Consider the following 25,684-nt stretch of genomic DNA (forward strand, 5'->3'; position numbering starts at 1 on the left):
AGAACCCAATTTCGGCCAGTCACCCCCTTGCCCGGCGTCTGACAGCTGGCGTGGCGGAACTGTTAGCTCGGCAGCTGTTACCATACCGGCTGGTGGACTCTGAGGCCTTCCGTAAATTTGTGGCCATCGGAAAACCGCAGTGGAAGATGCCAGGCCGCACTTATTTTTCGAGAAAGGCCATAACCCAACTGCACCGTGAAGTTGAGAGGCAAGTGGTGTCATCTCTTGCGAAGAGCGTTGGGTCAAGGGTACACCTGACCACGGATGCCTGGTCTGCCAAGCACGGGCAGGGCTGCTACATTACCTACACAGCCCATTGGGTAAACCTGGTGGTGAACGATGGCAAGCAGGGCGCAGCGGACCAAATTGTGACACCTCCACGGCTTGCAGGCAGGCCTCCTGCCACCTCCTCTCCTCCTGCTACATGCTCTTCGCTGGTGTGGCTGGGACTGATAGTCCACACAGGTTCAGAAGGACGCGCGCGCGTTGAGAGGCAGAGTCTTTATGGTAGTCAGAAGGGTGTCAGCTGATCGAGCCGATCAGCTGAAAATTCTATCAGTTTTCACTGGTCCAGCACTTAGGGGAGGCGCTGGAGAGCGCGTGGGTATATATACTGGGTGCTGGTCATTTCTCTGGTGTCTGGCGTTGCGATCACTACGTGGTAGCACTCAGACCTTGTCAGTATCTGTGATATTATCTGTGTTATTATCTAGACCAGTTCCTAGGTGTTGATGATCAAGGACCTCACACCTCAGTCTAGGGAATACTGTATATTATCTGTGTTATTATCTAGACCAGTTCCTAGGTGTTGATGACCAGGGACCTCACTCCTCAGACTAGGAATTAGCCTAACCATCTAGTTATACTCAGACCAGTTCCAGGGTGTTGATGATCAAGGAGCTCACACGCAAGACTAGGCATTGTTGATTATTTGTTATGACCTTCTGCTTTCCTGACTACTCTTCTGATCTCTGATTAGGTACTTCGCTATATCTGATACTCTGTTGCCAAACTCTGCTTGTCTTAGGATTCCGCATCTGTCTCTTGTCTCTGTCCCTGATCTGTCTGTCTGTTGCCGACCCGGCTTGCCCGACCTCGAGAGCTATCTCCTCAGTCAAGAGATAGCTCACAGACCTGTGGGTGACACCCTTCCTTGGTGTCACTCACACTGTCCTTCCTACTCCTAGCCTGACCCCTCCCTCGAGAGAGTCTCAGGCTTGCGGAAGGAACGTGTTACTGTGCAGTACTCCTTACTGCTGTGCACCTGCTCCTCAGGTGCAGTCCTCAAAGTATTTCGGTTGCATCAAACACTCTTATTACCCAGGTGTCCAGAGGTTAGAGATATATCTGATTATCGGTGATACTGCAGATCATCAATAATCGGGTATATATCTGTATTCTCTGTGATACTGCAGATCACCGGTAATCAGACCCTCTCTGTGTTACACTGATCGTTACAAAACCATATTGGAAGCTAAAGTTCCTCCTAGTTTAATAAATGTTAGCACTCGTTTTGGATGCAGGGCATGCATTTTTCAGTCTGACAGAGGCGATGTATGCCTGTGCGATTAACCATTCAATTGCAGCATGTGTTTAGGGATGCGCAGCCTCTCCCACCACCTTTTCTTAACTTTGTAATTATGTAACTATCAGGTTAGCTTCTCCCAGCCCCTCCTCCTGAGTTTCCTGTTTGCATAATAAGTAGTGGCAGATTTGCATATGATTTGCATCTGAATTGAATGCGAAGTGTGCAGAAAATCTATATAGGTGCTGCACACTGAGCTGGTGGTCATTTCAGATGCAGCCTTATATGCGCTGGCGTTCTCCTCGCTGTTCAACCAAATAGCTAAAATGTATACTGCTCAAAAAAGAAAGGGAACAATTTGACTTACATTGTGTTGTTTAAGTGTCTCCCCCCCTTCTTTTTTTTTTAAAGCAGTATATATTATTTTCATTAACTCAATTCAGATGCAATTATATAAAGTTCTCCACCAGGTGTCACTGTTTCCATTCTTAAAGAAGATAGTGAAAAAACTTTGTTATGAATTATTTTCCGTAAGTAAAGATTGCTGCCATTCCAGTATGTCTATTTTTTTACCTTTTAAAAGGGAACACAATACAGCATAACATGCTTCAATAATGCAGTAATGAAATGCATTTTCAGTGCTTCAGAATTACTTTAAATTGGTTTGAATGTTGGTAAATTAAATCTATGAAAAAAACTAACAGTTTCCTAGATGTGCAGAGGAAAATAAAAAAGAAAGAAGCTTACAAAAGTAGTTCCAAAATCAGTAACAGAAGAATTCTCTAGAGTAATAGGTTACAGTACTATAGAAAAAAAAGAGTTCAGGGCCACTTTAAGAACAAATAATTATATTAAAGTGGTATGAATCCCAGCATTTCTACATCATATAATATACTACCACCATTTTTTTTTTACTAGAACATCATTCAACTAGTTAAACATAGGAGTTACTTAAGCTTCCTGCAGGGCCAGCTGGACTCATTCGAACTGGAGATAACATTATCTTATGTTTACTTAATTGTATCAAGAGAGGAAATATACATTTTCCTGGATCATTGGACGACACACAGGCAGATTTAACTGTATGATTTTTAATAACAACGATTTACTTTTATAATCAAATTGACACACATTTACATATTTAATAACATTAAAATCAAATGCAAAAATTTATAGTGCAATACAAAAAAATATATATCATTTACAGTAAAAGTGAATTTTTGTTTTTTATCAGCATATGTTTTCGGCAGTTTAAATCAGGCTTAACCAAAATTATGTAAATTTTGGGGAAAAATATACAGCCTAATATTCCAGCACTGGAGGTCAGTATAGCAAATACCTCCACAGCCACCATGTATTTCCCTCTGGTGCTCAGATAGGCCGGGATCATGGCAATCCAGACACTGCAGAACACCAGCATGCTGAACGTGATGTACTTGGCCTCATTAAAGCTGTCCGGTAATGTCCTCACCATGAAAGCCAGAAGAAAACTCACTAGAGCCAGGAACCCCATATAACCCCAACACAGAGTAGAAGCCAATCACTGACCCCTCATTACACTGAACAATGATCTTCCCTGGATCAGAGTTCATGTCATACTCTTGATACGGTGGAAACGTTAATAACCAAATAATGCAGTTCAGAAGTTGGACAGAGGAACATGACAAGACCACATAATAGGACACTTTGGCTGAGATCCATTCCTTCCAGGAGTTTCCAGGTTTGCTGGCTTTGAAGACAATGCACACCTGTATGGTCTTGGCCAGAACAGAGGAAAGTGAAATGGAGAAACATATTCCATACAGAACCTGTCTCAGCATGCAGGTTATGTCCACGGGACGTCCGAGGAACAAGAAGACACAGAGGAAGCTCAGCAGGATGGAGGTCAGCAGAATGAAGCTCACAGTCCGGTTATTGGCTTTCACAATTGGTGTGTCCCGGGCATAAGTAAATATTCCCAATCCAAATAATAGAATAAAGGAAAACAGTAATGTGATTATTGCAAAGAACAAAACTAAAATATCCTTTTCATATGACAAAAAGTCGAATGTTTTAGGAACACATTTTATCTTCCTCTCGTCTGGCCACTCTTCATCGGAACACTTGTGGCAGTTTTCACTGTCTGTAAAACAACAGTTAAATTAAGATTGGATTACCATTACCTGAACAATCCTTCCTGATGTGTATGTTTAGTACGCAGTATATGCAAGTGGGTTTGTCATGAGCTGATTTTGATAGTAATTATATAAGTAAAATTGTATCAAGTTAAATTGTATTAACGATACTGATATCTGTTGCCTATAGCAACTTGGGACTAGTGTTGGGCGAACATCTAGATGTTCGGGTTCGGGCCGAACAGGCCGAACATGGCCGCGATGTTCGGGTGTTCGACACGAATTTCCGAACATAATGGAAGTCAATGGGGACCCGAACTTTTGTGCTTTGTAAAGCCTCCTTACATGCTACATACCCCAAATTTACAGGGTATGTGCACCTTGGGAGTGGGTACAAGAGGAAAAAAAAATTAGCAAAAAGAGCTTATAGTTTTTGAGAAAATCGATTGTAAAGTTTCAAAGGGAAAACTGTCTTTTAAATGCGGGAAATGTCTGTTTTCTTTGCACAGGTAACATGCTTTTTGTCGGCATGCAGTCATAAATGTAATACATATAAGAGGTTCCAGAAAAAGGGACCGGTAACGCTAACCCAGCAGCAGCACACGTGATGGAACAGGAGGAGGGTGGCGCAGGAGGAGAAGGCCACGCTTTGTGAGACACAACAACCCAGGCCTTGCATGAGGACAAGAAGCGTGCGGATAGCATGCTTTGTACCGCCATGCAGTCATAAATGTAATAAAGATAAGTGGTTCAATAAACAGGGACCACGCGGCAACGCTAACCCAGCAGCAGCAGACGTGATGGAACAGGAGGAGGCGCAGGAGGAGAAGGCCACGCTTTGTGAGACACAACAACCCAGGCCTTGCATGAGGACAAGAAGCGTGCGGATAGCATGCTTTGTACCGCCATGCAGTCATAAATGTAATAAAGATAAGTGGTTCAATAAACAGGGACCACGCGGCAATGCTATATAGTCTGGCTGAGCGGTGTACACAGAGTGGCAGTACACACAATGCTATATAGTCTGGCTGAGCGGTGTACACAGAGTGGCAGTACACACAATGATATATAGTCTGGCTGAGCCATGTACACAGAGTGGCAGTACACACAATGCTATATAGTCTGGCTGACCCGTGTACACAGAGTGTCAGTAAACAATGCTATATATAGCGTGGCTGAGCGAGGTACACAGTGGCAGTACACACAATGCTATATAGTCAGGCTGAGCCGTGTACACAGAGTGTCAGTAAACAATGGTATATAGTCTGGCTGAGCGGTGTACACAGAGTGTCAGTAAACAATGGTATATAGTCTGGCTGAGCGGTGTACACAGAGTGGCAGTAAACACAATGCTATATATAGCGTGGCTGAGCGAGGTGCACAGTGGCAGTACACACAATGCTATATAGTCAGGCTAAGCCGTGTACACAGAGTGTCAGAAAACACAATGCTATATATAGCGTGGCTGAGCGAGGTGCACAGTGGCAGTACACACAATGCTATATAGTCAGGCTAAGCCGTGTACACAGAGTGTCAGAAAACACAATGCTATATATAGCGTGGCTGAGCGAGGTGCACAGTGGCAGTACACACAATGCTATATAGCCAGGCTAAGCCGTGTACACAGAGTGTCAGAAAACACAATGCTATATATAGCGTGGCTGAGCGAGGTACACAGTGGCAGTAAACAATGCTATATATATAGTGTGGCTGAGCGAGCGGTGTACTACTGTTCCCAGCAGCGACACACAATGACTGGGGGGGACCCTGGCTAGCGTGGCTGGAGAGCGAACTACCCTGCCTTCCTACCCAAAGCTAAACCCACAGAGAAATGGCGGAGATATGACGTGGTTCGGGTATTTATTTACCCGAACCACGTGACCGTTCGGCCAATCAGAGCGCGTTCGGGCCCGAACCACGTGACCCGTTCGGCCAATCACAGCGCTAGCCGAACGTTCGGGGAACGTTCGGCCATGCGCTCTTAGTTCGGCTATGTGGCCGAATGGTTTGGCCGAGCACCGTCAGGTGTTCGGCTGAACTCGAACATCACCTGAACAGGGTGATGTTCTGCAGAACCCGAACAGTGGCGAACACTGTTCGCCCAACACTACTTGGGACCACCTCCTAAACTATACTCTCACACTAACCTTCCTACCATTATACCTACTACTAACCTTCCCACTGATATGCCTAGCACTAACCCTCCTACCGATACACCTAACACTAACCCTTCTACTAATACACTTAACACTGACACTCCTACCGATATGCCTAACACTAGTCCTCCTACCGATACACCTAACGCTAACCGTCCTACTAATACACTTAAAGAGACACTGAAGCGGAAAAAAAAATATGATATAAGGAATTGGTTGTGTACTATGCATAATTACTAGAACTTTAGCAGCAAAGAAAATTTTCTCATATTTTTATTTTCAGGTATATAGTGTTTTTTCTAACATTGCATCATTCTATAATATGTGCAGATTACACAACACTCAGCATTCAAAATGATTCTTTCAGAGCAGTCTGTGAACTAATGAACTCTCCTCTGGCAGAGAAAAAGTAAATAGTTCAATAACACTTGAGATAATAAAAGTCAGATAACAGCCCTCTCCACGACTTTGAAAGTCGCAGAGCTTAATTGCTTTTTTTCATAGAGATAACAACTGGAGTTTCTTAACTCTTCCTGTACTGGAAACAATTAGACTGATGTATCTGATCTTAATGTTTTATTTCTTAGCTGTACTACACATACAAATCATAATATCATAATTTTTTTTTTCGCTTCAGTGTCTCTTTAACACTGACTCTCCTACCGATACACCTAACGCTAACCGTCCTACTAATACACTTAACACTGACTCTCCTACCGATACGCCTAACACTAACTTTCCTACTGATACTCCTAAAACTATCCCTCCTACCAATAAACCTAACGCTAACCCTCCTACTGGTATGCCTAACACTAGCCCTCCTACTGATACACCTAACACTGGCTCTCCTACCGATACACCTAACATTGACCCCCCTACTGATTCACTTAACAGTACCGTGTTTTTCGGACTCTAAAGCGCTCCTGACCATAACATGCAACTAAGATAAAACACAGGGAGAAAAAATGGGAGCCCCCAATAGTGTATTACTGAGATTATTTGAATAATTTGTGATAGATAATCAGAGATATACTCACAAACATGGGTTGCCAAGTATCAGGCAACCACTTTCAGCGCTTATGGGGATATTAAGCCTGTCCCCACTCAGGCCAAGAAGTCGCTCTCTGTAGTAAGAAAAGAAAGGGGTGCTCGCACCCATCCACCAGGTGGATAATAATATACGATAGTTACAGAGGCGCCAGCAGAATAAAATTGGATCAATTTAAAACAATAATAAAATCCGGGGGGTAAGGGTGGACCTACCTCCCTCGGAGCCAAAAAACACAACCACTGTAGAGTGTAGACAAATTTTAATCTGTACTCCAGAAAAACAATTGGAACGCGTTTCGCGGGTCTCAAGCCCGCCTCCTCAGGCAAAATACAAGATAGGAGCAGCTCAGAAGTTGTGCACGTGCAGCGCAGCGCCTCTGTACACGCTGCGCTGCACGTGCACAACTTCTGAGCTGCTCCTATCTTGTATTTTGCCTGAGGAGGCGGGCTTGAGACCCGCGAAACGCGTTCCAATTGTTTTTCTGGAGTACAGATTAAAATTTGTCCACACTCTACAGTGGTTGTGTTTTTTGGCTCCGAGGGAGGTAGGTCCACCCTTACCCCCCGGATTTTATTATTGTTTTAAATTAATCATATTTTATTCTGCTGGTGCCTCTGTAACTATCGTATAACATACAACTAGATTTAGAGGACAAAAAACAGGGGAAAAAATATACTTAACCTTGTGCATCCATGGTGAAGGGGCATCTTGTTGAATATGCCCCCTTTGTACCTCGTGCCCCCTTGTACCTCTTCTGTCTCCCCGTGTCCTCTTCTGTCCCCCTTGTGTCCTCCTGTGTCCCCCATGTGTCAGCCTCTGTCCTCCTTGTCTCCTCCTGTGTCCTCCATGTGTCCGCCTCTGTCCTCCTTGTCTCCTCCTGTGTCCTCCATGTGTCCGCCTCTGTCCTCCTTGTCTCCTCCTGTGTCCTCCATGTGTCCGCCTCTGTCCTCCTTGTGTCTTCCTCTATGCCCCTTTGTGTCTCCCTGTCTCCTCCGTTTGTCCCCCTCTGTCCTCCTCTGCATGGGCACAGTACAGGGAGTCTCAGACATTGATGCGGATTGGAGGTTCATATTGGCAGGCGCTCACAAGTCAGGACCTCCCTGTATTTGGACTATAAGACGCAGTGACTTTTTCCCCCACTTTTGGGGGAGAAAAAGTGAGTCTTATAGCCTAAAAAATACAGTAACATTCCGACAGGAGCAAAGTATGAAGATTTTTTTACTTCCGAGTTAGCCAATAAATGGTATCATCCTGATTCAAAACTTCTTGCTAACCTTCCTACTGATAATCCTAACACTAAGTGAGACACCCCCACACCGCTTATTGATCAGCCACTGCCACCTGCTTACCTCTCGCACTACTTACTGCCCCTTCCTGATCCCTTTGTGCCACATTTCCAGTCACTGAGGCAGGTGTAATGAGTAGTGATGAGAAAGCAAAATTGGCCCCAATCTCGCTTAGCAAGACCCTCATGAGATAGGCAGCCAATTGCTGCCAGGAATCTGTGTATTATAATATTGCCGGTGAGCTGGGCGCAGGGTGAGCCAAATGACAGCTTACCCTGCTGCCATTCCCCCTCCGAGTCATAGCAACTCAGAGGGAGAAATAATTTGGGGCCCATAACACCAAATGACCCTTGCGTGGGATGAATTAGTGCTATAGCGGCGCCCAGCTTTGCATGTAGATATGTTAGGTGAGAAAAAGTATTTTCTGTAAAAATTATAAAAAAAAAAAAAAGATTGATTTTTTTACCATAAAGGACTTCCGAGGTCAAAAATGGAAAAAGTTAAATACCTGACCACTTTTTTTATCCATGGAGGAAGCCATCTACGCCCTCCATTTCATTCCGCCGTGTCCCCGCTTTGTTACCGCCCACCGGTTGGGTCCGGACCCTACCTCACGGGTTGGGTTAACCTTCCCCGCACCATATGGCCGCCAAAGCTTGCCGCGGCTGTGCAGTCTGCATTGACACAATTGCGGCTGAGCAGCTCTATAGCCTCCTCACAGCTCTAGGGGCTCCTCCTGCTACGTCATCACTCCCAGCTGTAACCTGTGCGTACATCGTGCGCATCCAGAGAAGGCCCTAGAGCTGCGCAGCTGCACTCGTGTCTATGCAGACTAAGCAGCACGGCAAGCTTTGGCAGCCATACTGTGCGGGGAAAGATAACCCAACCCGTGGGGTAGGGACCAGGGCCGGTAACAGAGTGGGAAACCAGGCGGAATTAAATCCAGGGCGCGGATGGCGTCCTCCGTAGATAAAAAAAAGTGGTTAGATATTTAATTTTTTTCACATTTTTGACCTCAGAAGTTCTTTAAAAGCAGGTTGGTGGTGGATTTTAAGTGCAGTATGAGTAGGAAGGCCCGGGGCAAAATTTAGTGCTTTTGCTGGGTTCACTGTACAACTGCAATAAAACTGCACTGACTCCTGGCAAATACAGTGGTGTGAAAAACTATTTGCCCCCTTCCTGATTTCTTGTTCTTTTGCATGTTTGTCACACTTAAATGTTTCTGCTCATCAAAAACTGTTAACTATTAGTCAAAGATAACATAATTGAACACAAAATGCAGTTTTAAATGATGATTTTTATTATTTAGTGAGAAAAAAACCCTTCAAATCTACATGGCCCTGTGTGAAAAAGTGATTGCCCCCCCTTGTTAAAAAAGAACTTAACTGTGGTTTATCACACCTGAGTTCAATTTCTGTAGTAACCCCCAGGTCCGCTTACTTCCACACCTGTTTCAATCAAGAAATCACTTAAATAGGAGCTATCTGACACAGAGAAGTAGACCAAAAGCATCTCAAAAGCTAGACATCATGCCAAGATCCAAAGAAATTCAGGAACAAATGAGAACAAAGTACTGTAATTGAGATCTATCAGTCTGGTAAAGGTTATAAAGCCATTTCTAAAGCTTTGGGACTCCAGCGAACCACAGTGAGAGCCATTATCCACAAATGGCAAACACATGGAACAGTGATGAACCTTCCCAGGAGTGGCCGGCCGACCAAAATTACCCCAAGAGCGCAGAGAAAACTCATCCGAGAGGCCACAAAAGACCCCAGGACAACATCTAAAGAACTGCAGGCCTAACTTGCCTCAATTAAGGTCATTGTTCACGACTCCACCATAAGAAAGAGACTGGGCAAAAACGGTCTGCATGGCAGATATCCAAGGCGCAAACCACTTTTAAGCAAAAAGAACATTAAGGCTCGTCTCAATTTTGCTAAAAAAACATCTCAATGATTGGCAAGACTTTTGGGAAAATACCTTGTGGACCGACGAGACAAAAGTTGAACTTTTTGGAAGGTGCGTGTCCCGTTACATCTGGCGTAGAAGTAACACAGCATTTCAGCAAAAGAACATCATACCAACAGTAAAATATGGTGGTGGTAGTGTGATGGTCCGGGGTTGTTTTGCTGCTTCAGGACCTGGAAGGCTTGCTGTGATAGATGGAACCATGAATTCTACTGTCTACCAAAAAATCCTGAAGGAGAATGTCCGGCCATCTGTTTGTCAACTCAAGCTGAAGCGATCTTGGGTGCTGCAGCAGGACAATGACCCAAAACACACCAGCAAATCCACCTCTGAATGGCTGAAGAAAAACAAAATAAAGACTTTGGAGTGGCCTAGTCAAAGTCCTGACCTGAATCCTATTGAGATGTTGTGGCATGACATTAAAAAGGCGGTTCATGCTAGAAAACCCTCAAATAAAGCTGAATTACAACAATTCTGCAAAGATGAGTGGGCCAAAATTCCTCTAGAGCGGTGTAAAAGACTCGTTGCAAGTTATCGCAAACACTTGATTGCAGTTATTGCTGCTAAAGATGGCCCAACCAGTTATTAGGTTCAGGGGGCAATTTCTTTTTCACACAGGGCCATGTAGATTTGGAGTTTTTTTTCTCACTAACTAATAAAAACCATCATTTAAAACTGCATTTTGTGTTCAATTATGTTATCTTTGACTAATAGTTAACGTTTTTTGATGAGCAGAAACATTTAAGTGTGACAAACATGCAAAAGAATAAGAAATCAGGAAGGGGGCAAATAGTTTTTCACACCACTGTATACTACAAGGTTTTTACATAAAACTGATAGTAAATAGAAATAATTACTGTAAAATATTAGTACGACCTTTTATAATTTTTTGGCCCTTATTAATGGCAATTACTAGACCTGATTTATTGATCGTTTCACTTTGATTTATAATTGTGCTTCTATTTATAATATTTTTTTCTACTCAAATGTGCCAATCAGAAGTGGATGAAAATCTTGCTAAACTTATTAGTGTGGCCTCACCTCATATTGAAGGTTGATATCAACTTTTAATATGCACCCCCTGCTGAGATGTCTGTAAAGAGTTGATATCAGCCTAATGCCTAGTACACACCATACAATTTCCTGTTAGATTTTCTGTAAGATTTTCTGTAATTAGATTATTTTCTGTAAAGTACTGGTAAGGTACGTACACATGCACTACCAGAGGTCATGACGGGTCCACCAGACCCTCCCGCTGGGCGGTCTTTTAGCCGAAAGTAGCGCATGTGTACGCGCTGTCGGTGGACTGATAAGGCTGTTTCTGAACGATCCGCTTTATCAGTCTGCCGGCAGCGCGTACACATGCACTACTGTCGGCTAAAGACCACCCAGCGGGAGGGTCCGGGGGACCCGTCATTGCCGCTGGTAGTGTATGTGTACGCACCTTTAGAGACTGGTTATTTTCTCCGGTGCATTGTCTTCTGGTTATCTCCTGCTGAGTAGAACAATGCTTAATTGCTTGGCAGATAGATGGTTAGATAGCTACTTTTCAACATGTTGGAAATGATCTATCTGGCAGCTAAATCTAACACAAAACCTTACAGAAAATTGTATAGTGTGTACTAGGCATAAAGGTAAAGCTACATTACTGTTTTATGTGCAGTTTTACACTCACCTCTATGCCGACAGTGATAGAAAATGTGAGCTGGCAGCATGAGTTGCTTTCTTCATACCTTCGGAATAAAACACGGGAAAGCGATCTGTAACTATTTTGCTTCTGGATAACAAACTCTTACAGTGGGTTGTAAAAGTATTCGGCCCCCTTGAAGTTTTCCACATTTTGTCACATTACTGCCACAAACATGAATCCATTTTATTGGAATTCCACATGAAAGACCAACACAAAGTGGTGTACACGTGAGCAGTGGAACGAAAAGCATACAGGATTCCAAACATTTTTTACAAATAAACAACTGCAAAGTTGTGTGTGCATAATTATTCGGCCCCCTTTGATCTGAGTGCAGTCAGTTGCCTATAGACATTGCCTGATGAGTGCTAATGACTAAATCGAGTGCACCTGTGTGTAATCTAATGTCAGTACAAATACAGCTGCTCTGTGAGGGCCTCAGAGGTTGTCTAAGAGAATCTTGGGAGCAACAACACCGTGAAGTCCAAAGAACACACAAGACAGGCCAGGGATCAAGTTATTGAGAAATTTAAAGCAGGCTTAGGCTACAAAAATATTTCCAAAGCCTTAAACATATCACGGAGCACTGTTCAAGCGATCATTCAGAAATGGAAGGAGTATGGCACAACTGTAAGCCTACCAAGACAAGGCCGTCCACCTAAACTCACAGGCCTAACAAGGAGAGTGCTGATCAGAAATGCAGTCAAGAGGCCCATGGTGACTCTGGACGAGCTGCAGAGCTCTGCAGCTCAAATGGGAGTCTCTGTCCATAGGACAACTATTAGTCATGCATTGTACAAAGTTGGCCTTTATGGAAGAGTGGCAAGAAGAAAGGCATTGTTAACAGAAAACATAAGAAGTCCCGTTTGCAGTTTGCCACAAGCCATGTGGGGGACACAGCACCCATGTGGAAGAAGGTGCTCTGGTCAGATGAGACCAAAATGGAACTTTTTGGCCAAAATGCAAAACACTATGTGTGGCGGAAAACTAACACTGCACATCACTCTGAACACACCATCCACACCGTCAAATATGGTGGTGGCAGCATCATGCTCGGGGGGTGCATCTCTTCAGCAGGGACAGGGAAGCTGGTCAGAGTTGATGGGAAGATGGATGGAGCCAAATACAGGGCAAACTTGGAAGAAAACCTCTTGGAGACTGCAAAAGACTTGAGACTGGGGCGGAGGTTCACCTTCCAGCAGGACAATGACCCTAAACATAAAGCCAGGGCAACAATGGAATGGTTTAAAACAAAACATATCCATGTGTTAGAATGGCCCAGTCAAAGTCCAGATCTAAATCCAATCGAGAATCTGTGGCAAGATCTGAAAACTGCTGTTCACAAACGCTGTCCATCTAATCTGACTGAGCTGGAGCTGTTTTGCAAAGAAGAATGGGCAAGGATTTCAGTCTCTAGATGTGCAAAGCTGGTAGAGACATACCCTAAAAGACTGGCAGCTGTAATTGCAGCAAAAGGTGGTTCTACAAAGTATTGACTCAGGGGACCGAATATTTACGCACACCCCACTTTGCAGTTATTTATTTGTAAAAAATGTTTGGAATGATGTATGATTTTCGATCCACTTCTCACATGTACACCACTTTGTATTGGTCTTTCATGTGGAATTCCAATAAAATTGATTCATGTTTGTGGCAGTAATGTGACAAAATGTGGAAAACTTCAAGGGGGCCGAATAATTTTGCAAGCCACTGTACATGTTTCTACTTGTATGTATACAGGAATACTGTCTTCTAGAAGATGTTTTAGCTTATGTATAATGTACACATGGGCTTTTCAAATGAGTCTAGTGATATAAATTTGTGATGGCAATAACCAAATTAATCCACCCTACCTGTTACGTTGGACACCTCTCCTGTGGAACACGGGACACAATGATAGCAGCAGTGATGGATCCCTCTTGTTGGAACTTTCCTGTGTCCAGGAAGGCACCTCTTATTGCACCGAGACTCTGGCCTCTTAAATATTGAAAGCAGTTAGTGAAAATAGTAAGTCAACATTATTCTCAAAAAACAGGATTGGTAAATGGTGTATTCCCTAAACTGCATTAAAGTGTAACGCATTATGCAGGGGCAATTCATGGCCCTACCAGCAAAACTTTGTCAGGCTCCCCTTATGTTGACACCCCTTCCCTTGCCTCCCCTTGGTGACCCTCACAGCCTGGGAGACCATCTCACAAGGGTCATCTTCACACCCATAACAAGTGCAGCCACATACACACCTGATCTGAAGTATAGTCCCCTGTATCGGGGACGGGAAGGTTAGTAGTTGGCGACCCCCACAGTTCTGGGCCCCGCTGTGATTGCAGGTGCTGCTCCCCTCTAGTTATGCCCCTGGCATTATGGGTAAACACATTACACACTGTATTTCGATGCAAAAACATTATAGCACATAACAAAATTAAAGGATACCTGAGGCGAAAATAAACTAATGAAATAAACGATTGTATCTATCTTTCTTCTCCTAAAAATGACTTTTTACCAGGCTATTTTTCACAAATTGGGCCACTGCAGCTTTAAAGTGAACCGAGCACCTTTTTTAGCACTCAGAACATTTCTATAGCACATGAAAAATGCCAACAATCTGTTTCATTATTCAAATAAACTTTCATTTTACCTTGTATTTTACATTCAAAGTAGTTTTAGTAGCCTGTTTCAGCAGGGCTGCCTGGCCGTCCCCAACCGCAGAGACTTCAGGAAGCTAATTGTTTTATTGAGCTAATTACCAAGACGTAAACAAAACCTTTTCATTAACAAAGGGGGTGAGTAATTAGGTCTGTTTCTTCAAAGACATTGTGTGTGTCAAAGTGTGAAGATAGCATCTCTGACTTCTGTAAATAAGGAATGTGAGAAGGGGAGGGGGGAACATGGCAGCTTCTATGCCAGGAGAGATTCCAGTGAAAGAGAATGTGCTCAGTTCCCTTTAGGGCCTTGCTGCAGGGCCGCATAAATCAGCACACAAGTGATCCCCCCCCCCTTCTTTCATGGTGCATTGTTTGCTTTTTTTTACAAATATTTATTTTATAATAAAAATAACAATTTTTTTTATTTATTATGTCCCCGCCAGCCAATCACTGTGATTGGCTGTCATAGGCATCAGCTTATGACAGCTGATCACTCCTGTGGGTGTCAGGGGGACAGCCATGTCACACGCCTGTCCGCAGTACAGCGCTGCCGTAGATCCCAGCGCTGTACAGTGATAAAAGATGGCGGTTTCGCCGTTGAACAGTCTCCGAGCCGCTGGGAGACTCATGGTGGAGTGGAGCCCTGCCATTCAAGCAGAGATGCGCGCGTGATATCCTGCAAAACACGCCCACAGGACCTTACGCCACTCAGCGTTAAGCGATCCTGGAGCTGCCGCCGCGTCCACGCCTCTTGACATGGAGCGGTCGTGAAGAGGTTAAGATATTTCACAGTTTTATTTTATGTTTAAATCTACTTTTTAAGTTTAAACTGTTTTTGCTCAATGACACATTTATTGAAGTATGCCAGAGCTAAAATCTTTGAACTATTAACCCCTTTTGTCTCTTTCCTGCTCTCAGAAGCCATTTTCTGCTAGGAAAGTGTTTTATAGTTGGAATTTCTCAGTGAGACTCACACTGTAGTCACTTCCTGTCTGAGTCAGGACTGAGTCAGCCACTTACATACCTGATATTTAACTCTTTCAGACAGAGAAAGAAAAAAAAAAGGAACACAGCCTAGTTATTTGTGTGCTAGGCACTGGACATACACATGTCTATCTCATCATGTCACTTCAGGTATCCTTTAATGATAGTTACTAATGTATGGTAAAATATTATGCATGTATGAAACGCACAAATAGTGCCTAACTCTGCCTCAGTAAGGTATGTTTGGACCTGTGACACACGTTGCATTACTGCATGCATTTAAAATGTATGAATGTGTGCTTACTGTACTCTTACATTGCATTACAGATACTGTTCAGATGATTTAAAGAAGAACTCTAGTGAAAATAATGTAATAAAAAAAAGTACTTCATTTTTACAATAATTATGTATAAATGATTTAGTCAGTGTTTACCCATTGTAAAATCTGTCCCCTCCCTGATTTACATTCTGACATGTATCACATGGCTACATCTTTACTGCTGGCAAGTGATGTCACTGGAAGGAGATGCTGCTTGCTTTTTTGGCAGTTGGAAACAGCTGTACATAGTAAAACAGCTGTTATTTCCCACAATGCAATGAGGTTCACAGACAGGAAACTCCTCGGACCATGGTCCTCACAGTCTCCCGTGGGAGGGGTTTCACCACAAAATCAGCCATACAGAGCCCCCTGATGGTCTGTTTGTGAAAAGGAATAGATTTCTCATGTAAAGGGGGGTTTCAGCTACTGATTGGGATAAAGTTCAATTCTTGGTTACGGTTTCCCTTTAAGGATAGGAAGAGCCACACTCAGGGAGAAACTGCAGGAGGGGAATGCACTGAGGGGAGAGCCCGAGGTGAGGGAGGGATGACTGCCAATGTGGGGGTCAATGCTCTCCCCTCATGCTGCAACCCCTCCTGCCCCCAAAACGGCCATGAGTGGGGCCTGGGGGGGGGGGGGAATCCAAATTTTCGTAGGGGGGCCTCGTGATTTCTAGTTAAGCCCCTGATCATATGGTTGCCTTACCTTTTCATTCTTCCATGCAATATTTTTAGGTTGAAGTTCAAAGCTCATATGTCCTTCTGAAGATTCAGCAAAAAAGCCCAAAGTGTTAGAATAGGTGAGGAAATGATGTTCTGCATCAACGAAAATCCAACTTTGCAACAGCAATTTATCAGGTACCTCTCCTTTTTGATTAAAGAAAATCTTTCTTCCCGGTTTATTTTGGAAAACAATCTCTTTTATATATCTGTTTATCTTTCAACAAAGAGTGAAGAAACAAAGCAGATGGATTAGTATGATTGCACAAATGTGGGTGTATAATTAAGATTTTTTTTTTAACTGGATATGTATACTCAAGAATACATGCAGATATATCTTAAAGAGAATCTGTACTGTAAAATTCTTACAATAAAAAGCATACCATTCTCTTCATTATGTTCTCCTGGGCCCCTCTGTGCTGTTTCTGCCACTCCCTGCTGCAATCCTGGCTTGTAATTGCCATTTTTAGGCAGTGTTTACAAACAAAAGACATGGCTGCTAACTAGAGTGTGATAGACTGAGAGGAGAGCTTGGAGAGGGTGTGTAAAGCCCGACAGAGCCGGCAGAGGAAAGAAGATAAGATTTATTACAGAGACAGTACAACTACAAAAGGCTGCAGTAAGCCAGACCACATTAGAACAGGCATAGGAACATATAGGATAGAACAAATATGGCTCAAAATTTTGTTACAGAGTCTCTTTAAAGTAAATCTGTAAGAAAAAAAAGTGCACCTTGTGGTTACTTACCTTGGGAGGGGGAAGCCTCTGGATACTAATGAGGCTTCCACTGTCCTCCTCAGGTAGCCGGATCCAGCGTGGTTCCCAGTCTCACACCACAATATGTCCTGCTTCTGCCTCGGATGTTGCTGCGTTCGGCGTGCCTGCTATCTGAGCTGCTCCTGTGCACTATCTGTGCTGCAACCTGATTGGATGAGAGAGCCGTGGAGCCTGAACATGATCCCTTGTTCAGTTTAGCGCTAAATTTAACCACTGAAACTGGATGCATATGTGCATTCAGTTTGAGCCACCATAAATCAATCTGGACGCACATATGCATCCAGTGTTATTGTGGTGGGTGTGCTCTCCCGCCGATCGTTCATGGCGGGATACACATGTTGGTGGTTGGTGAAGGGGAAAAAGTGTTCCTCAAGCCAACCGAAGTGCCGTGTGTAACGATTGTGGAACTTTCTCCGTGATCAGCGCACAACGCGTGCGCTGATACGGCGGAAATCCTCCACAAGCGTATAATTGCAGGAACCCAGCAAAAGGTGCTACGCACCCGTAGAGGAAAATTCCTGTCGGCAGATGGCGCTGGGGAGTGCAGAGGAACCAATCCTCTGTACCTCCACAAATGCCAGACAGGAATTGTACGAAGCGCAGAACGTAATCGCAAGAGAAGCGATTGCGAATGAGAACGAGCAAAGGGACAGGTTGTATGCGTGTGCGCCAATCTAGTCGCCACCCCGCGACAGCGCACACACAACAGCAGATACGAAACAGAAACGCAACCGCAAGAAAGGCGATTGCCAAAAGTGACACAAGGCAGATCAGAACAGAATACGAGGATAACAAAGGCACAGCAAATCATACAATGAGGAGATACGGAAAAATAACAAACGCTAACTGAACGCGAACACCGCACTCATTCGCAACAGTGCACGCGTTCATGCGCGGTCTCCACGTGATAAGCACAATAGAGACAAGCACGCCTAACACCATCGACAGACAAACATGAAACAGAGGACGCGAGCGCTTGCTTAACGGTTACCTCACCGAGCCTCCAGCAAGTGTCCGTCGCAGACAAGACAGACACACGAAAACAGGGACAAGCGAGAGATAGGATCCACAGCACTAGCGAAAGTGGCTAGCGCGATCCAGGAAGACAGAACAGAAGGATCCACAGTACTAGCGCAGGATGCTAGTGCGATCCAGGTACAGAGTAGCAGAACAGAAGGATCCACAGCACTAGCGCAGGATGCTAGTGCGATCCAGTTACAGAGTAGCAGAACAGAAGGATCCACAGCACTAGCGCAGGATGCTAGTGCGATCCAGTTACAGAGTAGCAGAACAGAAGGATCCACAGCACTAGCGAAAAGAGGCCAGCGCGATCCAGGAAGACAGATCAGAAGGGGCTACCAGTAACAACCGCTGTTCTGGTTAGCACCCAAACACACAGAACGATTTCCTGTCGACCACCGCTGGGACAGGACAATCGCAACAGACAAACTAAACAGATAAGCAATCCTAACTGCACTAGGAAAACCTGCCCAGTGCAGCTTCCAGGAATTACTCTAAGCTGATCTTCAAACAGAGAGTAAGGCTGACACTCCTCCAGGAGTGTTTCACAGGAAGGAACCCTATGACCAGCCAAGCATTGTGGGAAACACATAGTACTTATAGTACACGCCTCCAATGAATGTGGCCAGGCAATTTGCATGACAACATATGCAAATTCCTCAGCAAGCACAAGCTGCAAAACTGACAGAAGGTCTCCTTTCCAGAGTCCTGCAGCATGCAAACCTAAACAATGGTCAAAAGGCTGCCTGCTTGCGCAGATAGCTAAGCGGATTCTCACAGTACCCCCCCCCCCTTCTAGGGTCGAATTCTAGACGACCCTCAAAACTGATCTCTCCAAACCACTTTAACAGAAGACTCATGAAGGTCGGGACAGCCCGACAAGGTCCAATTCCAGAGTCAGTCCATCCGAAACCGACCTCATCGGAAACAGAAGCCACCGAAACATGCCCATCAGCACTACAAGTCTCAGCGTAACACCCATCAGGACTGTGGATACCAGAGAAGAAGCCATCGACACCCTCCAGACAATACCCACCACCTTCCAAGGAGCGTCCGAAAATACCAAATCTACCACAAAACCTGTTCTAAGTGTCTCTTTCAAAACAAAAGCCGCTGTTGATCGTATTCAGGGTACCAAGCAAAACTTCTCTCGGAATCTCCCAGAACGCCTTGAAGCTCCGCAGAGATTCCAAGAAGCCACAACGCTCACCAGGCTCACATGGGGAGCTACCAAGCACCCCCATGGAACCTATGACAGTTCCAGATTCAGAATTAGCAGGACACCCATCGAGATCAGGACTTTCAGGGACCACTTCTGGGCATGCAAGCAGGCAGGCTAAATCAGAACATGTCTCCACCGAGGAAGCATCTGAGTACGCTGGTAACCGAGGCACACTTGGGCTTTCTGGGTCACAGAGCACACTGGGGTACACCAGCACAGGAGAAACCTCAGGACATGTCGGGGAACTGCCAACCTCAGAGTCCGGCAGGACAAGACCAAAACCAGGACCTGGCAGAAAATCATCACGAGTAGAGGTCACAGGTACTGGTCTTTCAAAAGAAGACTCGGTCTCAAGCTTAGAAATCTCAATGACTGTAATGGTATCTGACAGAAATTCATCATTGACTACACATGACTGAAGCTCCACCAGAGCTGAAAAGGTAGCCAGCAAGGCAGCAATGCCTACGGAAGAGGGCAACACCTCAGAAGGACTTGGGGGGCAGGAGACATCTCCTACAAGTTCTGCACCCTTTGGGAGGAACTCGGAGACCTCCAGAACATCAAACAAGACCTCAGGAACATCATTTTCCAGGTTTTCTAAGAAGGATTCTGAACTATCCATGTTACAGGGCTGAACATTAAATACCTCCTGCAGGCAGGGCAGACGTCCCAGGAATGGTTCCACCATAACCTGAGACTGAACTTCATCATAATTAGTGGGATGTACAGGAATATTTACTGGAACACACACTGACTCCCTAACTTCATTCTCACTGTACCCAGAATTCTGTGTGGCAGTCAAACTAGCTTGTAACTCCAAAACTGCAGAAAAACAGGTGAGTATAGTGGCAAAACCTAGACGAGCCTCTAGGGACACTGCAGGGGATTCTGAGCAAGGCCACATTGACTCATCCAGAGTACAGGGTGCAGAATCAGCACTTCCCTCAGAGCAAGAAAGGGGCTCACAAACGTCAGTGTGAAAGGAAAACATGTTTTCATTCATGGTACAGGGCAGGTTCAGAGAAAGCGTCTCTGAACAAGGCAAAGAAGGTTCAGCATCAGATTCGCAAAACCGAAGCGCTGTCTCACTCTTAGATTCGGCCAACAATGTCGAATCCGAGGAGTCAGAACGCAAAACCTGCGAATCAAAAATCACTTTAGGTTGTGAAAATGATGCTTCCATATCGCAAACCTCCGCGATCTGCAGAGCAGACTGCAAGGCATTCAGGACCGAAACACTGGAGCAACTGTCATCAGGCAACGGGCCCCTACAGGTGTGAACAGGGTGAGACAGAGACTCATCTGCAGAAGAAATAGCGACATCAACAGGATAAACTTTATTAGGCATAATAATTTTACTTTTGACGCTGCATAGTCGAGAACTTTTCCCCATAGCAGGGTCACAGACGGAAGATCTCAAAGATCTGTTTCTAAATGACAAAGGATCCCACACATCCTTGAGGAAACCGGCAGACTCATGCCGATCACAATCTGCAGGAACATCCGAGAAACAGGCATCAGATCGCACAGATTCAAACTGCACACTGTCAGGAGAGAATCCTTCAGGATTGGCACATGAATCAACCACAGCGGCACACTCATTCATTTCAGATTGCACAAAGTCAAGATTCACATGCTTTACCCCAGAAAGGCAGGAACAATCATCCGACAACGATGTCTCTTTATTGGAATAAATTGGTTGGTGTGTGTGCAACTCATCCAAAATCGTCTGCCACACATAAATCACCAGATCCACATCACCCTCGTCACATTCATCGGAATCAATCAAAAGGTACATAGAATCGAGACAATCATTCAAGACATCCTTGCTTTTTGCGATGTAAAAATCGCAAAAGGCTTTCCAATCAAAATCGAATTCCTCCAGCAAGGCCCCAACATCCCAGGAAGCAAATGGGGGTTCAAACAGGCCAGTATCCAGATAATCTCCATAGGGGTGGAGTTCAGGAACAAGAACAGATTTTTTAACTGCTTTAATATAGTGTGCGATCCTACCTATAGTAGGATCCACATAAGCTTTGGATTGGGGCAAAAAACCTGGAAACTGATCAGCAGATGCATACTCAACAAAATCGTACAAATCGGAAATTCCGTCTACACTGGGGTTTTGGGTTGGGCTAGTCATACTGTAACGATTGTGGAACTTTCTCCGTGATCAGCGCACAACGTGTGCGCTGATACGGCGGAAATCCTCCACAAGCGTATAATTGCAGGAACCCAGCAAAAGGTGCTACGCACCCGTAGAGGGAAATTCCTGTCGGCAGATGGCGCTGGGGAGTGCAGAGGAACCAATCCTCTGTACCTCCACAAATGCCAGACAGAAATTGTACGAAGCGCAGAATGCAATCGCAAGAGAAGCGATTGTGAATGAGAACGAGCAAAGGGACAGGTTGTATGTGTGTGCGCCAATCTAGTCGCCACCCCGCGACAGCGCACACACAACAGCAGATACGAAACAGAAACGCAACCGCAAGAAAGGCGATTGCCAAAAGTGACACAAGGCAGATCAGAACAGAATACGTGGATAGCAAAGGCACAGCAAATAATACAATGAGGAGATACGGAAAAATAACAAACGCTAACTGAACGCGAACACCGCACTCATTCGCAACAGTGCACGCGTTCATGTGCGGTCTCCACGTGATAAGCACAATAGAGACAAGCACGCCTAACTAACCATCGACAGACAAACATGAAACAGAGGACGCGAGCGCTTGCTTAACGGTTACCTCACCGAGTCTCCAGCAAGCGTTCGTCGCAGACAAGACAGACACACGAAAACAGGGACAAGCGAGAGATAGGATCCACAGCACTAGCGAAAGTGGCTAGCGCGATCTAGGAAGACAGAACAGAAGGATCCACAGTACTAGCGCAGGATGCTAGTGCGATCCAGGTACAGAGTAGCAGAACAGAAGGATCCACAGCACTAGCGCAGGATGCTAGTGCGATCCAGTTACAGAGTAGCAGAACTAAGGGATCCACAGCACTAGCGATAAGAGGCCAGCGCGATCCAGGAAGACAGATCAGAAAGGGCTACCAGTAACAACCGCTGTTCTGGTTAGCACCCAAACACACAGAATGATTTCCTGTCGACCACCGCTGGGACAGGACAATCACAACAGACAAACTAAACAGATAAGCAATCCTAACTGCACTAGGAAAACCTGCCCAGTGCAGTTTCCAGGAATTACTCTAAGCTGATCTTCAAACAAAGAGCATGGCTGACACTCTCCAGAGTGTTTCACAGGAAGGAATCCTTATGACCAGCCAAGCATTGTGGGAAACACATAGTACTTATTGTACACGCCTCCAATGAATGTGGCCAGGCAATTTGCATGACAACGTATGCAAATTCCTCAGCAAGCACAAGCTGCAAAACTGACAGAAGGTCTCCTTTCCAGAGTCCTGCAGCATGCAAACCTAAACAATGGTCAAAAGGCTGCCTGCATGCGCAGGCAGCTAAGCGGATTCTCACACCGTGCAAAAGAAAATAAACAGGTCAGCCTCCATATCCCTCTCACTTTAGGTATGCTTTAATATATGTATGTTCAGATGTTCCCATGTGTCCGATATACTGTAAATAAAGTCTGTTTTAGAGAGCTGCAGTCAGTAAAAGATCACACAATAGGTGGGAAGGATTGGGGAGTTTTAACCAAACAAAAGGTCAAGCCAGGGGCGTAGCAATAGGGATTGCAGAGGTTGCAACCACATCGGGGCCCTTTGGCCAGAGGGGCCCCGGATGGCGCTCGCTCAACTTCAGTATTAGCTCTCTATTGGTCCTGTGCTCATAATAATCACTTCTATAGATACTTTGAATAGTGATAATCATTAACAAACTGTTCCCCATCCCCTTCTTGAACCTCTGTCACTGTAGTTGCCATTGGCAGGTTTTGGTGCGCTGTATGAATTGTTATGTATAGAGTGTTTGTGGGGCCCAAATGTAAAACTTGCATCGGGGCCCAAAGCTCCTTAGCTACGCCACTGGGTCAAGCTGGGATTCAAACCCTGGCCAAAGCTGGTGTCCCTATTGCTAAGTAATTTTCATGAAGGAGTCCGCACACAAACCGTAGAAGCAATAAACGTGAAGTATTTATTCTCCCATCACATACATGTGCAGACACGGTCTGACCTGCTTAGGACCTAAGCAGGTCAGACCGTGTCTGCACATGTATGTGATGGGAGAATAAATACTTCACGTTTATTGCTTCTACGGTTTGTGTGCGGACTCCTTCATGAAAATTACTTGCACATTGCCTGGGGGTCCAGCACCAGCCTACCTACCGACGTGTGTGCGATCCTTGTATTGGACCTATTGCTAAGTACACACCATACAATTTTGTGTTAGATAGATGGTTCAATAGATAATTTCTGACATGTCCGATCTTATTTTCGATCGTTTTTCTGTTTGCTTTCTCATAGAGGTAAATGGAAATAGATAAGAAAAGATAACAGAATCAAATCGGAAATCGATCGGAAATTCAAATAGGAAAACATTTGGATGGAAAATTGACCGAAAAAACGTACTATGTGTGCCCAGCATAACCAGTACACTATCCAGCCACTGCTCTTGAGTAGCAAAGAGAGACAGAGGTAGGTCTGTGGGTAGATGAACAGTGGCGGTGGTGCAAAATTCGTGGGGTGTTGAGTGAGGGGAAGATTGGAGTCAGTGAGATCATAGGCAGTCATCCTCTTGGTCCACAGTGGGGACGGGGAATGCCTTAATATGCGGGAAATTACCTAATATATCTAAAGGATAAAGGTGTAAGGATCTGCACATGCAGATCGTTATCAAGACAAGACAGGAACAGGAGATTACTTGCAAGAAAATTCTGAGGTCTGCACAGGCTGGATTTGAAGGTGAAAACGTGTTCATTTTACAAGAGTGCAGTTTACATATATGCACACACATAACGATATGCATACAGACATACAATTAGAAACACACTGCACCAACTAATAACCTTGACTAACTAACTAATATCTACAACAACAAATAAGGATACAGATCACACAATATATACAACTAAAAATCAGCCCGCTCGTTTAAAAATGGGCGCTAGGGTTTGCCACAACCCCCATCAACCACTTCTCTCACCCCCCCCTCCCCCCCCCGCAATGGCCGCGCTCCTGCACATGCGCTCCACCAGGCGCACACACATACCCACCCCCTGCACTCGTCTTCCTGCTGTCCCAAGTCCGCTCGTGTGCTGCACAAGTGCGCTGGGCAAAACACCATAGGATAGCAAATATATATATATATATATATATATATATATATATACTAGCTGATGGCGCGGCGTTGCCCGGGTGTGTATTTGGCTAGTGTCGCTAACTTTTTCTAATCCTAACACACAATTACTCAATTACCTAGTTCGCAAGCTTTGTGGTCTTTGGCATCAATAACTTGCACTGAAATGAAACAAATCTGATTGGATGTGGCTCCACCCCTTTTCTGAATTTGAACCTCAGTCACCCAATGACCAACTGTACCAGGTTTGAGGCCTGTGCCATTAACAGTGCAAGAATGGCAGCAATTAAATATTCCCCTTGAAAAGCAAAAGGTACATTTTGATTGGCTTTTGGAGGCTCCACCCTCTTTTATGAATATTAATCCCAGTCACCCAGTGACCAAATGTGCAAAGTTTGAGAACCCTACAATTAACAGTGTAAGAATAGCTGCAGTTTACATTTTCCCAATCAAATTTGTATTTTTCTCCACCCACTGATTTCCTGGCATTGTTCGGGTATGTATTAGGCTGGTGTTGGCTCCGCCTACTTTTTCTAACCCTAACACACAATTACTCAGTTACCAAGTTTGTGAGCTTTGCGGTCTTTGGCATCAATAATTTGCATAGAAATGAAACAAATCTTATTGGCTGTTTGTGGCTCCACACTCTTTTCTGAATTTGAACCCCAGTCACCCAATGACCAACTGTACCAGGTTTAACCTCCCTGCCGTTTATCCCGAGCTCAGCTCGGGGTAACCTGCCGCGGAGGATTCCTCAGGCCCTGCTGGGCCGATTTGCATAATTTTTTTTTGTTACACGCAGCTAGCACTTTGCTAGCTGCGTGTAACTTACGATCGCCGCCGCTCCGCGCCGATTCGCCGCAACCCGCCGCATCAGAGGGTGCCCCCCCCCGAGACCCGTGCGCTGCCTGACCAATCAGTGCCAGGCAGCGTCGAGGGGTGGTTCGG

General features: G+C 44.9%; 1 pseudogene; it reads right to left on the reverse strand.

The window, feature by feature from the left end:
• Positions 1-2,726: 2,726 nt before the first annotated feature.
• LOC137522661 (vomeronasal type-2 receptor 26-like) overlaps positions 2,727-25,684 on the reverse strand; it is a 51,534-nt pseudogene continuing 28,576 nt past the window's right edge.

The sequence above is a fragment of the Hyperolius riggenbachi genome, chromosome 1 (assembly GCF_040937935.1).
Source record: "Hyperolius riggenbachi isolate aHypRig1 chromosome 1, aHypRig1.pri, whole genome shotgun sequence".
Lineage (NCBI taxonomy): Eukaryota > Metazoa > Chordata > Amphibia > Anura > Hyperoliidae > Hyperolius > Hyperolius riggenbachi.